Source organism: Hyla sarda, chromosome 7, assembly GCF_029499605.1.
Source record: "Hyla sarda isolate aHylSar1 chromosome 7, aHylSar1.hap1, whole genome shotgun sequence".
NCBI lineage: Eukaryota > Metazoa > Chordata > Amphibia > Anura > Hylidae > Hyla > Hyla sarda.
Genome location: NC_079195.1, coordinates 154,217,102 through 154,231,909, shown reverse-complemented (window position 1 = coordinate 154,231,909; position 14,808 = coordinate 154,217,102). Strand labels below are relative to the sequence as shown.

The window sequence follows — 14,808 nt, the reverse complement described above, 5'->3', positions numbered from 1 at the left end:
AATTTTCTCCTTCACTTTGCTGCTATTCCTGTGAAACAACTAAAGGGTTAACACACTTGCTGAATGTCATTTTGAATACTTTGAGGGGTGAAGTTTTTATCATGGGGTCATTTGTGGGGTATTTCTAATATGAAGGCCCCTGAAATCCACTTCAAAATTGAACTGGTCCCTGAAAAATTCTGATTTAGAAAATTTTGTGAAAAATTGGAAAATTGCTGCTATACTTTGAAGCCCTCTGATGTCTTCCAAAAGTAAAAATAAAAACATGTCAACTTTATGATGCAAACATAAAGTAGACATATTGTATATGTCAATCAATATCAGTGGCGTTGCTAAGGTTGGTGTCCCTCGGTGCGATAGAAAATGGTGTCACCCCATACCTACCCCCCCCCCCCCGTAAGTTTTTAGCCTGTTGTGACAGGCGCCACTGATGTAGAGCAGTGTGAAAAATTCCAGTATAATAATAAAATATACCAATTGCCAAAGAATGGGAGAGTGCTAAAAAAGGTTTCACCAATAAAAACTACAGCTCCCAGTATGACCTAAGCAGTGATGAGGTTATGCTGGGAGCAGGCCCGGTGCTGTCATAAGGCAAACCATGCGTCCGCTTGAGGACGCATGGACTCGCAGCAGATGGGGGCGGAAAAATGAAGACTTTTTTTTTATACTAAGACCCCCATCTGTGCGCCCCGCCGCCGCACAGCAGAGGTCACTGCCACCACTCCACCCTCTCTGGTTTTATTGCTGCGACCCACTGAGAGTCCCCTGCGGCACCACTGTCACTTCAGGCTGCCCTGAGGAGGTGGGTTCCGGTGTGTCGGTCCCATACCTGTCACACACTTTGCTGTTGCAGTCCAGCCCTGCAGTTGCACAGTGAGTGACACTTGCAGTTAAATATAGTCTGGAGGTGAGTTACTTACTTCTATGCTGCACCTCCAGACATCTTGTTGTATCAGGTCAGAGGGGAGTGGGAAGGGGCGGAAGCAGCACAGCGGCCTGAGAGGTCAAAGGCTATCAAGCATGGAGGCTGCCTGTGCCATTCCTCCAGTGCCCTCCTCCTCTTCATCACCTCTGAATGCTCTGATGCTCTCCTCCCGGCTGCAGACCCCCCTTCATAGCTGTCCTTGAATGAAGGGAGTGAAGGTTAGTGTATTACAGTGGGCTCCAAACTATGTACCTCCTGCTGTTACAGACTACACCACCCAGCATGCCCAGAAAGCCTTTGGCTCTCCAGGCATGCTGGAAGTTGTAGTTTTGCAACAGCAGGAGGTTCATAGTTTGGAGACCACAGGTGTATTGTATAAAAATGTGTTAGCCTCTTAACAGAGGTGTTGTTACATAGGACTGCAGGTCACATCTGCAACATTATCTGTACTCAGAGAGTTATCACTGTGTTATCTGTGGTGTTACATAGGACTGCCTGTCACATCTACTACATTATCTGTACTCAGAGAGTTATCACTGTGTTATCTGTGGTGTTACATAGGACTGCAGGCCACATCTACTACATTATCTGTACTCAGAGAGTTATCACTGTGTTATCTGTGGTGTTACATAGGACTGCCTGTCACATCTACTACATTATCTGTACTCAGAGAGTTATCACTGTGTTAGCTGTGGTGTTACATAGGAAATAATTTAAAGAAACATGTATGCAAGGGAGGTGGGGGCGCAGGGTGGACTGCAGGTTTGGGGAGGGGGGGGGGCACAAAAATGGAGCTTCCCTTGTGTAGGCAGAAATCCTTGCACCGGCCCTGGCTGGGAGTTGTAGTTTTACTCATCACAGCTGCAGAACTTACAAGTGACTACAGCTCTGATGGGACATAATGAGGAAAATACACAATAATATCAGTGACTACAGGTAACTTCTCTATAGTCTTTCCTTATGCACCCTCATCATACATAAGGAGGATCATCCTCCTGCCGTGGCACCCCTATCATCCAGGATGTTGAGGGTGCTACTGGCAGAAGGATGATCCTCCCAATGGATTATGAGGGTGCTACGGCCAGTAGGATGGGGGTGCTACATCTGCAGGAGCAACCTCCTGCCAGTAGCACCCCCATCATCCCGGAGGATGATCTGCTGATGGATGATGGGGGTACAGCACCCCCATAATTCATCAGTAGCACCCCCATCATACATAAGGAGGATCATCCTCCTGGCATTGGCACCCCCCAGAGCCTCTCAGCACCCCCTTTCTCCCTGTTACATTAAAACATTAAATCAGTGTTTCCCAACCAGGGTGCTTCCAGCTGTTGCAAAATACAACTCCCAGCATGCCCGGACAGCCACAGCTGGAGGCACCCTGGTTGCCAAACACTGCATTAAATACACAGTTTTGCAGAGAAGTCTCACCAGCTCACCAGTCTCTTGTCTTCACTTTCTCCTCTACCCGGGCGGCTCCAGGTCCAGGAATGTCCGGGGGTTGGGGAGGAATTTATCACCCATGAATTCTCAGAAGACGCCGAGCACATGAGGGAGGGACACGTCGGGGGAGGGAGCAGACGTGCGCACGGCACTTCTGTTCCCAGAAAGTGTTGCCGGTCTTAAAGAGGCAGCTTCCTGGGGCTGGGGGATAGGATTGTGTCGGGGGCTGAAACTGGAGTGCGGCAGCCTGCAGGTCATGAAAGAAGCACTCTTCTGTCTGGGGATGCTGAAAATACCGGCTGAGTTGAGTGACGGTGTGCAGATGCGGGGGGGGTGCTGCCGGCCGTGGTGTCACCCTTCCAGGCTGGTGTCACCCGGTGAGCTCCGCACCCCCCGCACCCGGGTCGCAACACCACTGATCAATATATAATTTATTTGGGATGTCCATTCTAGTTATAAGCATAGTAACATATTCATGGGGTTGAAAAAAGACCAGAATGAGTCAGAATAAATCCCTGGATCAATGTTCTAGCCCTATAAATCTAGTATACATAACCAGCGATGTTATTACTCTCCAAGAATGCATCCAGACCCGTTTTGAACTCTTTTACAGAGTTCACCATGAGCACCTCCTCAAGTGCCGAATTCCACAGTCTCACCGCTCTTACAGTAAAGAATCCCCATCTGTGCTGGTGTAGAAACCTTCTTTCCTCTAAAAGTAGATGATGCCCCCTTGTTATAGATACAGTCCTGGGTATAAATAGATCATGAGAGAGATCTCTGTACTGCCCCCTGATACATAGTTATTAGGTCTCCCCTAAGCCTTCTTTTTTCTAAACTAAATAACCCTAATTCTGATAATCTTTCTGGGAACTGTAGTCTTCCCATTCCCCGTATTACTCTGGTTGCCCGTCTTTGAACCCTCTCCAGCTCCACTACATCTTTCTTGTACACTGGTGCCCAGTACTGTACACAGTATTCCATGTGTGGTCTGACTAGTGATTTGTACAGTGGTAGAAATATTTCCTTTTCGTGAGCATCTATGCCCCTATTGATGCACCCCATGATTTTATTAGCCTTGGCAGCAGCTACCCGATACTGGTCATTTCAGCTAAATTTACTGTTAACTAAGACTCCTAAGTCCTTGTCCATGTCAGTCGTCCCAAGTTTTCTCCCATTTAATACATAACCCCTGCCCGTATTTTTCCTCCCCATGTGCATTACCTTACATTTATCAGTGTTGAACCTCATTTGCCCCCCCCCAGCCCAAACTTCAAACCTATCCAGATCCATTTGTAACAGTACACTGTGCTCTATAGTGTTTACCGCTTTACAGAGTTTAGCATCATCTGCAAAGATTGTTACTTTACTATTCAACCCCTCTACAAGGTCATTAATAAATAAATTAAACAGAACAGGACACAAGAAGGACCCCTGTGGTACCCCACTAGAAACAGTCACCCAATCAGAATAAGTACCATTAATAACCACCCTCTGTTTCCTATCACTGAGCCAGTTACTTACCCACCTACACACATTCTCCCCTAGCCTCATCCTTCTCATTTTATGCACCAACCTTTTATGTGGCACCGTATCAAATGCTTTGTAAAAATACCCCATATGTGGGGCCTAAAATGCTCTGCGGGTGCACAGCAAGGCTCAGGAGTAAGAGCGCACTATGTACATTTGAAACCTAAATTGGTGATTTGCACAGGGGTGGCTGATTTTATAGCGGTTCTGCCATAAAAGCAAAAAAAAAGAAATACCCACATATGACCCCATTTTGGAAACTACATCCCTCACGGAACGTAACAAGGGGTATAGTGAACCTTAACACCCCACAGGTGTTTAATGAAAATTCTTCAAAGTGTGATGGAAAAATGAAAAAAACTTTTTTTCTTCACTAAAATGCTGGTGTTACCCAAAAAATAGGAAAAAAGCCCCCCAAAATTTGTAACCCCATATGTGGATGTAAAGTGCTCTGCTGACGCACTACAATGCTCAGAAGAGAAGGAGCGCCATTGGGATTTTGAAGAGAAAATTTGTCCGGAATTGAAGGCCACGTGTTTTTACAAAGCCCCCATAGAGCCAGAACAATGGACCCCCCCCACATGTGACCCCATTTTGGAAACTACACCCCTCATGTAATGTAATAAGGGGTACAGTGAGCATATACGCCCCACATGTGTCTGACAGATTTTTGGAACAGTGGTCCGTGAAAATGAAAATTGTAATTTTTCGTTTGCACAGCCCACTGTTCCAAAGATCTGTCAAACGCCAGTGGGGTGTAAATACTCACTGCACCCCTTAGTAAATTCTGTGAGGGGTGTGGTTTCCAAAATGGGGTCACATGTGGGGGGGTTCTACTGCTCTGGCACCACTGGGGGCTTTGTAAACGCACATGGCCCCCGACTTCTCTTCCAAACTAATTCTGTCTCCAAAAGCTCAATAGCACTCCTCCTCTTCTGAGCTGTGCAGAGCACCAGCAGAGCACTTGACATCCACACATTGGGTATTTCCATACTCAGAAGAAATGGGGTTACAAATGTTGGGAGTCATTTTCTCTTATTACTTCTTGTAAAAATGAAAAAATTTGGGGGGAAACCAGCATTTTTGTGATTTTTTTTTTCATTTACAGATCCGACTTTAACAAAAAGTCATCAAACACCTGTGAGGTGTTAAGGCTCACTGTACCCCTTGTTGCGTTCCTTGAGGGGTGTAGTTTCCAAAATAGTATGCCATGTGGGGGGGGGGGGGGTTGCTGTCCTGGCACCATAGGGGCTTCGTAAATGCGACATGACCTCCAAAAACCATTTCAGCAAAATTCGCTTTTCAAAAGCCAAACGTGACTCCTTCTCTTCTGAGTACTGTAGTGTGCCAGCAGAGCACTTGGCGTCCACACATTGGGTATTTCCAAACTCAGAAGAGATGGGTTACAAATTTTAGGGGGCATTTTGTCCTATTATCCCTTGTAAAAATTTGAAAAGTCGTGAAACACCTGTGGGGTGTTAAGGCTCACTGGACCCCTTGTTACGTGCCTTGAGGGGTTTAGTTTCCAAAATAGTATGCCATGTGTTTTTTTTTTTTATTTGCTGTTCTGGCACCATAGGGGCTTCCTAAATGCGACATGCCCCACAAAAACCATTTCACAAAAACTCACTCTCCAAAATCCCACTGTCACTCATTCCCTTCTGAGCCCTCTAGTGAACCCGCCGAACACTTGACATACACATATGAGATATTTCCTTACTCGAGAGAAATTGGGTTACACATTTTAGGAAGATTTCTCTCCTTTTACCCCTTGTAAAAATTCAAAAACTGCGTCTACAAGAACATGCCAGTGTAAAAAATTAAGATTTAGAATTTTCTTCATCAATTTGCTGCTATGCCTGTGAAACACCTAAAGGGTAAACAAACATTTTGAATGTCATTTTGAATACTTTGAGGTGTGCAATTTTTATAATGGGGCCATTTAGGGGGTATTTCTAATAAGAAGGCCCTTCAAATCCACTTCAAAACAGAACTGGTCCCTGAAAAATTTCGATTCTGAAAATGTTGTGAAAAATTGGAAAATTGCTACTATACTTTGAAGCCCTCTCATGTCTTCCAAAAGTAAAAATATGTCAACATTATGATGCAATCATAAAGTAGACATGTTGTATATGTGAATCAATATATCATTTATTTGGAATATTCATTTTCCTTATAAGTAGAGTAAAAAAAATGCAAAATTTTCATTTTTTTCATCAAATTTTGGAATTTTTCACCAAGAAACGATACAAGTATCGACAAAATTTTAACGCTAACATAAAGTAGAATATGTCACAAAAAAAACAATCTTGGAATCAGAATGAAAGGTGAAAGCATCCCAGAGTAATTAATGCTTAAGTGAAAGTGGTCAGATGTTCAAAAAATTGCCTGGTCCTACAGTGAAAATTGGCTGGGTCCTTAAGGGGTTAAGTACCAGGGCGTAAGTGCGTACCTGTACGCCCTTGGTCCGTAAGTGGTTAAGGACTCATTTTCACCTTAAGGACTCAAAACTATTTTCGGTTTTTCACTTTAATTTTTTCCTTCTCCCTTTCTAAAAATCATAACGCATTCAATTTTGCACCTACAGACCCATATAAGGGCTTGTTTTTTGCATCACCAATTGCACTTTGTAATGACATCACTTATTTTACAACAATCTGCAGTGAAACACAAAAAAGGTATTTGTGGGATGAAATAAAAAAAAATGTCATTTTTTGATTTTTGGGGACTTTCTACACAGTGCACTTTTTGTTAAAAATTACACCTTACCTTTATTCTGTAGGTCCATATGGTCACAAGGATACCCAATACATGCACCAAAATTACTATGTATAAAATTATCATCTTCTGACCCCTACAACTTTTTTATTTTTCTGCATACAGGGCTTTATGAGGGCTTATTTTTTGCACCATGGTCTGTAGTTTTTATCAGTACCATTTGATGGGATTTTTGATCACTTTTTATTAATATTTATGGTATACGAAGTGACCAAAAATGCACAATTTTGGACTTTGGTATTTTTTTCACGTACATCTTTGACCGTGCGGTTTAACTAGCCTTATATTTTAATAGTTCAGATATTTACACATGTGGCAGTACCATATATGATTATTTTTATTTTTAATACATTATTTTATTTAAAAAATGGGAAAATTAGGTGATTTAAACTCTTAATAGGGAATGGGTTAATTAACTTTTATTAACTTTTTTTACACTGCGGGCGCCATCCTACCTGAGGAGCTCCAGACTTTCACAGCGCAGCGCTCCGCTCACTGGTCTCCCGCGCCCAGATTACAAGTAAGTGAGGCGTCTAACTCACTTGATCAGGAGAAGCTCTGCTTGTCACTGGAGTATTACATAACCCCATTACCTGCCACTGCCAGCTGTGGGGACCTCCGGTGTTCTGCTGCGCAAGCATAGCCTGTTATGCTGTGGGGATAGATCTGCTGCTGCCATCAGAAGGCCTCCCTCAAGCCTCCTGCACGGCCACCATTTTACCCACACGAGCGCAGCTCCTATTCCCCTCTCTACTGCATGGGACTGCCATATCTCTAAGCCTTTCATTAGCAGGGGAACTATCATTACTCTGGTTTTCTACCAGCATTATATGTACTTTATGCTCCTGAATGATCGCAGTGTGAACAGCGTGGAACTGCCTCACCTTCAGGCTTCTCAATAGTTGGGGTTCTGCAATTACCCTTCACTGTGCAAGACAGCTTCACTGTGCAAGACATTCTCAAACAGTATTACCTTCATTAATATTCCTGTATGATTTCAGAGTGAACTATACAGGACTGCCATGCCTTATGTCTTACCTGTTTGTGGGCCAGGAAGTTCTGTAGTTCTGTGTTGGATCTCTTACTGTTGTCCACATGTTAGGATTAGGTTGTGGACAACATGTCAGGGCTTTTTTTTTCTCTGTTCTTTCATCTTCCCCTCCTGGAGGACACAGGTGTGCATGAGAGAAAGAAGCCAGAGCAGGGGGAGATTGAGGACATACTTCTGAGGACGCAGGTCTGCACTGAAAGAACACAGAGAAGATAAGTGTTATCTGAATGGGAGGATAACAAAGTGCACAGACTGGGGATGATTTCTGTGTATGAAGGGGGGGGGGGGAACTCCTAAATGACACATGCTGGGAGTTGTAGTCCCTGTTATGTGTGTGTGCTAGTGTTTACAAACCAGTGTGCCTCCAGCTGTTGCAAAACTACAACTCCCAGCATGCCTGGACAGACTTTGGGCATGCTGGGAGTTGTAGTTTTGCAACAGCTGGAGGCACACTGTTTGGGGAACACTGTCCTAGCCTATTCAGCATACACATCATGTTACAACGGTGTTTCCAAACCAGTGTGCCTCCAGCTGTTGTAAAACTACAACTCCCAGCATTCCTTGACAGTCTTTGGGCATGCTGAATAGGCCTAGCCTATTCAGTATATTACAAACAAAGTGCATTGTTTCCCAACCAGGGTGTCTTCAGCTGTATGAAAACTACAACTCCCAGCATGCCCAGAAGGTTTTTGGCTGTCCTGGCATGCTGGTAATAGTAGTTTTGCAACACCTGAAGGCACCCTGGTTGGGAAACACTGGTGTATGCCCTATAGAGGTGTGGTGAACTACAACCTCCAGGAGACTACCGAGGCAGCATGCTGGTGTTATTCCACAGACTGAAGACTCCTGAATGACACATGCTGGGAGTTGTAGTCCCTTTCGTGTGTGTATGCCAGTGTATCCCAACCAGGGCTGATTATATTAGTGTGCTGTGTATAAAGGGTCCGACCAGGGAAAATAGAAGGGTGGGTAAGGGCGGAACAAAAAAAAAAAAAAAAAGGAGCCGCCCCAAACCAGCAAGGCATGTGGCATGCTGGGATTTGTAGTTTTCAGCACAGCAAGAAACAGGAAATAGAAGCAAAGATAGGAAAACAAAGTGGGGGATAAAAAGACAACAAAGAACGGAAATAGCGTTGCCTAAACAACAAGAATAGAAATGAAACAAAACAAATAGGGTAAGTCAAAAACAGAAAAACATGTTGACCACCGGAGTACCCTTTTAACTACATAATTGCTCCTGTATGATTAACCCCTTAAGGACCCAGCCTAAATATACCTTAAGGACCCGGACATTTTTTGAGCATCTGACTACTGTCACTTTAAGCATTAATCACTCTGGGATGCTTTTACCTTTCATTCTGATTCCGAGATTGTTTTTTCGTGACATACTCTAGTTTATGTTAGTGGTAAAATTATGACAATACTTGCATCATTTCTTGGTGAAAAATTCCAAAATTTGTTGAAAAAATTGAAAATTTCGCATTTTTTTAACTTTGAAGCTCTCTGCTTATAAGGAAAATGGATATTCCAAATAAATTATATATTGATTCACATATACAATATGTCTACTTTATGTTTTCATCATAAAGTTGACATGTTTTTACTTTTGGAAGACACCAGAGGGCTTCAAAATATAGCAGCAATTTTCACATTTTTCACAAAATTTTCAAAATCGGAATTTTTCAGGGATCACTTCAGTTTTGAAGTGGATTTCAAGGGCTTTCTTATTAAAAACAACCCATAAATGACCCCATTATAAAAACTGCATCCCTCAAAGTATTCAAAATGACATTCAGAAAATATTTTTAACCCTTTAGGTGTTTCACAGGAATAGCAGCAAAGTGAAGGAGAAAATTCAAAATCTTCATTTTTTACACTCCCATGTTCTTGTAGACCCAGTTTTTGAATTTTTACAAGGGGTAATAGATGAAAAATCCCTCCAAAATTTGAGTAAGGAAATACCTCATATGTGGATGTCAAGTGTTCGGCGGGCGCAGTAGAGGGCTCAGAAGGGAAGGAGCGACAATAGGATTTTGGAGAGTGAATTTTGCTGAAATGTTTTTTTGGGGGCATGTCACATTTAGGAAGCCCCTATGGTGCCAGAACAGCAGAAAACCCCCACATGGCATACCATTTTGGAAACTACACCCCTCAAGGCATGTAACAAGGGGTCCAGTGAGCCTTAACACCCCACAGGTGTTTGACGACTTTTCGTTAAAGTCGGATGTGTAAATGAAAAAAAAATGTTTCACTAAAGTGCAGTTTTTTCGCCAAATTTATAATTTTTGCAAAGGGTAATGGGAGGAAATGCCCCCCAAAATTTGTAACCCCATCTCTTCTGAGTATATAAATACCCCATGTTAGGACGTGAAATGCTCTGCGAGCGAACTACAATGCTCAGAAGAGAAGGAGTCACATTTAGCTTTTGGAAAGCAAATTTTGCTGAAATGGTGTTTGGGGGGCATGTCGCATTTAGGAAGCACCTAGGGTGCCAGAACAGCAAAAAAAAAACACATGGCATACCCTTTTGGAAACTACACCCCTCAAGGAACATAACAAGGGGTACAGTGAGCCTTAACACCTCACAGGTATTTCACAACTTTTTGTGAAAGTTGGATGTGTAAATGAAAAAATATTATTTTTTCACTAAAATGCTGTGTTTTCCCCAAATTTTAAATTTTTACAAGGGGTAAGAGGAGAAAATGACCACCAAAATTTGTAACCCCATTTCTTCTGAGTATGGAAATACCCCATGTTTGGGCGTCAAGTGCTCTGCTGGCACAATACAATGCTCAGAAGAGAAGGAGCGCCATTGAGCTTTTTGAAAGAGAATTTGTTTGGAATGGAAGTCGGGGGGCAGGTGCGTTTACAAAGCCCCCCGTGGTGCCAGAACAGTCGACCCCCGCACATGTGACCCCATTTTGGAAACTACACCCCTCACAGAATTTAATAAGTGGTACAGTGAGTATTTACACCCCACTGGAGTTTGACAGATCTTTGGAACAGTGGGCTGTGCAAATGAAAAATGTAATTTTTCATTTTCACGGATCACTGTTCCAAAAATCTGTCAGACACCTGTGGGACGTAAATGCTCACTGTACCCCTTATTACATTACGTGAAGGATGTAGTTTTTTCTCATTTCCCCATCCAACTATTTTGTCAAACACCTGTGGGATGTTAAGGCGCACTATACCCCTTGTTACGTTCAGTGAGGGGTGTAGTTTCCAAAATGGGGTCACATGTGGGTATTTATTTTTTTGTGTTTATGTGAGAACTGCTGTAAAATCAGCCACCCCTGTGCAAATCACCAATTTAGGCCTCAAATGTACACAGTGCGCTCTCACTCCTGAGCCTTGTTGTGCGTCCGCAGAACATTTTACGCCCACATCTGGGGTATTTCCGTACTTAGGAGAAATTGCGTTACAAATTTTGGGGGTCTTTTTTTGCTTTTACCGCTTGTGAAAATAAAAAGTATGGGGTAACACCAGCATGTTAGTTTAAAAAATAAATAAAATGTTACACTAACAGGCTGGTGTAGACCCCAACTTTTCCTTTTCATAAGGGGTAAAAGGAAAAAAAGCCCCCCAAATTTGTAGTGCAATTTCTCCCGAGTACAGCGATACCCCATATACTGTTTCCTTGAAATACGACAGGGTTCTGAAGTGAGAGAGCACCATGCTCATTTGAGGACTAAATTAGAGATTGCATAGGGGTGGACATAGGGGTATTCTACACCAGTGATTCCCAAACAGGGTGCCTCCAGCTGTTGCTAAACTCCCAGCATGCCTGGACAGTCAGTGGCTGTCCGGAAATGCTGTGAGTTGGTGATTTGCAACAGCTGGAGGCTCCGTTTTGGAAACACTGCCGTACAATACGTTTTTTATTTTTATTGGGGGGGGGGGGGGGCAGTGTAAGGGGGTGTATGTGTAGTGTTTTACCCTTTATTATGTGTTAGTGTAGTGTAGTGTTTTTAGGGTACGTTCACATTGGCGGGCGTTTACAGTGACTTTACTGCTAGGAGTTTGTGCTGCGGCGAAAAATTTGCCGCAGCCCAAACTTGAAGCACAAAACTAACTGTAAACCTGCCTGTGTGAATGTACCCTGTACATTCACATGGGGGGACAAACCTCCAGCTGTTTCAAAACTACAACTCTCAGCATGTACTGACAGACCGTGCATGCTGGGAGTAGTACTTTTGCAACAGCTGGAGGCACACTGGTTGGAAAACCTTCAGTTACCTAACTCAGTATTTTCCAACCAGTGTGCCTCCAGCTTTTGCAAAACTACAACTCCCAGCATGTACTGATCGCCGAAGGGCATGCTGGGAGATTTAGTTATGCAACAGCTGGAGGTACACAACTACAACTCCCAGCATGCCCACATCGCAGTTTGCTGTCTGAGCATGCTGGGATTTGCAGTTTTGCAACATCTGGAGAGCTATTGGTTTAGAGACCACTGCACAGTGATCTCCAAACTGTGGACCTCCAGATGTTGCAAAACTACAAATCCCAGCATGCTCAGACAGCAAACTGCGATGTGGGCATGCTGGGAGTTGTAGTTTTGCAAGATCTGGAGAGCAACAGTATAGAGATCATTGTGCAGTGATCTCAAACTGTAGCTCTCCAGCTGTTGCAAAACTACAAATCCCAGAATGCCTAACCAGCTCTCTGGGCATGCTGGGAGTTGTAGTTTTTCAACATCTGGAGGGCTACAGTTTAGAGACCACTCTATAGTGGTCTCAGACTGTAGCCCTCCAGATGTTGCTAAGCAACTCACCGGCTTCCGTAGGATCCACGAAGCTGCGTCGCCGTCCTCTTCCTCCGTCGATCGTCGCCAACTGCCGCCGTCGATCACCGCCCGCTGCCGTCGCCGATGGGTGAGTGGATCTTTGGCGCCGGTCCTGTGTCGTTTCCCTGTTCTGCCCCGCCTATTGTGGGTGGGCAGGACGGGGAAACCGAAAGTAAAGCCCCCCGCCCCCGATCTGCTATTGGTCATCGCGTCTTGATGACCAATAGCAGGGATAGGAGGGGTGCACCCCTGCCACCTCACTCCTATTGCTTCAGGGGGATCGTGGGTGTCATGGACACCCGCGATCCCCCTTCTATTCCGGGTCATCGGGTCACCATAGACCCGAATTGGCGCAAATCGCAAGTGTGAATTCACTTGCGATTTGCGCCGATCGCCGACATGGGGGCGTCTGATGACCCCCCTGGGCATTTGCGCGGGGTGCCTGCTGATCGATATCAGCAGGCACCCCGGTCCCCGCCCGGCGCGCGGTGGGGACAGAAATTCCCACGGGCGTATGGATACGTCCTGGGTCCTTAAGTACCCCAAAGCCAGGGCGTATCCATACGCCCTAGGTCCTTAAAGGGTTAAAGAGCAAATTGCTTGGGACTGCCTTACCTTTGAGCTTCTCATTAGTTGAGGAACTGTAATCATTCTGCACTGTGCAAGAAAGCTCAGACCATTTTCAAACAGTATTAAATACATAACTACTCCTACATGATTAAAAGGATAAACTATATGGGACTGCCTTACCTTTAAATTTCTCAACAGTTGGAGAACTTATTTGCTCTGCTCCGTGCAGGATGGCAGAGATCAATTTCAAATGGCATTCAATATATCAACTTTTTTGCAGGATTAGAGAGCAAATCAACCTTACAAGCCTCTCAAGACTCCATTAATGCATAGGATTGACTGTGGTACCACTAAATTAGAGGTTTTTTCATTATAATTCTCTTCTCATCTGCTAAGCCAAGTGAGATGTTATATAGTTGATCTCACTAGGTCTATTTACCTTGCCTATTGTATTCTAATGGCCCGCTTGGGAATAATAGCTGGACCTGTATACTGAAAAGAATTTTCTATGCAGTCAATTTACAGCAACCTTTTAACACTGTGATTTGCTTCTGTCTGGCTGTTCTACTGTTATCATTTACAACTTCAATATGTCATCCAGACCCAGAGCTAAACACAACTCCAAGCCAAAGAAACTTACAGACTTCTACTCAGCTCCATACACTGGGCTTTCCATCAGATTCTCCTCCTCACAACCTCAATTACTGTCAAACTCCCAGCAAGGAGACATCAATGATGATTATTCATCCCTTATCTGCCACCAAAGGCGAAGTACCTCCCTGCCGCCTTCACCTGACAGATCACCCAGAGATGTTTTTTCTCAATTGGCATTACCTAGAAACAGTGCTGAACAAAACGGCTCTCCAAAACATATACACAACGTGGCCTTATCAGCTCCAAATTCTCCTGCCTCCAGCAGCCCTCTTAAACAATGTCCAAGGCTGGACAATGGAGATACAGAGTCCGCTATTTCTCCTTCCAGATCAACAAATTCTTCTCCTGGGGCTGATCTTATCACCTCTATACCAGCTTCTGAAGTCCCTGTAACAGAAGTGACTTTAAAAAAAGATGCTCTTAATACTGGATTTCTCCATTTCCTCAAAACTTGCAACCTCTTCGACAGGCCCTGACTGAAGGGGAAAATCGGGTGGAACATGCAGAATCCAAAATGGCAAAATTCGCCTCATCTCATAATAACCTAGTAGATTCCCATTACGATCTAGAAACGGATTTTGCCAACCTACGGGCTAAAATCGCGGATTTGGAAGACAGATCCCGACTAAACAATATAAAACTGAGAGGGATCCCGGAATTGGTTACCACGAAAGATCTTTCTGAATATGTGACTGATTTTATGAGTTCCTTACTACCTGACTGCTCCTCTCAAGATCTATTATTAGACCGGGTCCATAGAGTACCGCTACCAAAATACCTAGATGAAAGTGTGCCTTGTGATGTCCTTGCAAGGGTAAATGTTTTTCATGTCAAAGAAGCATCAATACAGCGAGCCTGCAACAGATATGTATTCCCGGAACAATTACATTTGATTACTGTCCTTCCTGATCTCTCAGCAGTGACCCTACAAATTAGAAGAAGCTTAGCTCCTATCACATTAGCCTTGCTCAATAAAAAAGTTCTGTACAAATGGGGCTTTCCAACCCGCCTGATAATTCAAAAAGGGGACACCATTCATGTCTATGCTCCTTAGCCGAACGAACTGAA

The 14,808-nt window shown here is 43.9% G+C and overlaps 1 protein-coding gene across 1 annotated transcript in view; it reads left to right on the top strand.

Moving 5' to 3' along the window:
* Positions 1-1,015: 1,015 nt before the first annotated feature.
* Positions 1,016-14,808, top strand: part of LOC130282595 (pulmonary surfactant-associated protein A-like) — a 160,746-nt gene continuing 146,953 nt past the window's right edge. Inside the window, exon 1 of the mRNA XM_056530972.1 lies at positions 1,016-1,143. The gene's annotated coding sequence lies outside the window, so the exon portion shown is untranslated. The remainder of the gene's footprint in view (positions 1,144-14,808) is intronic.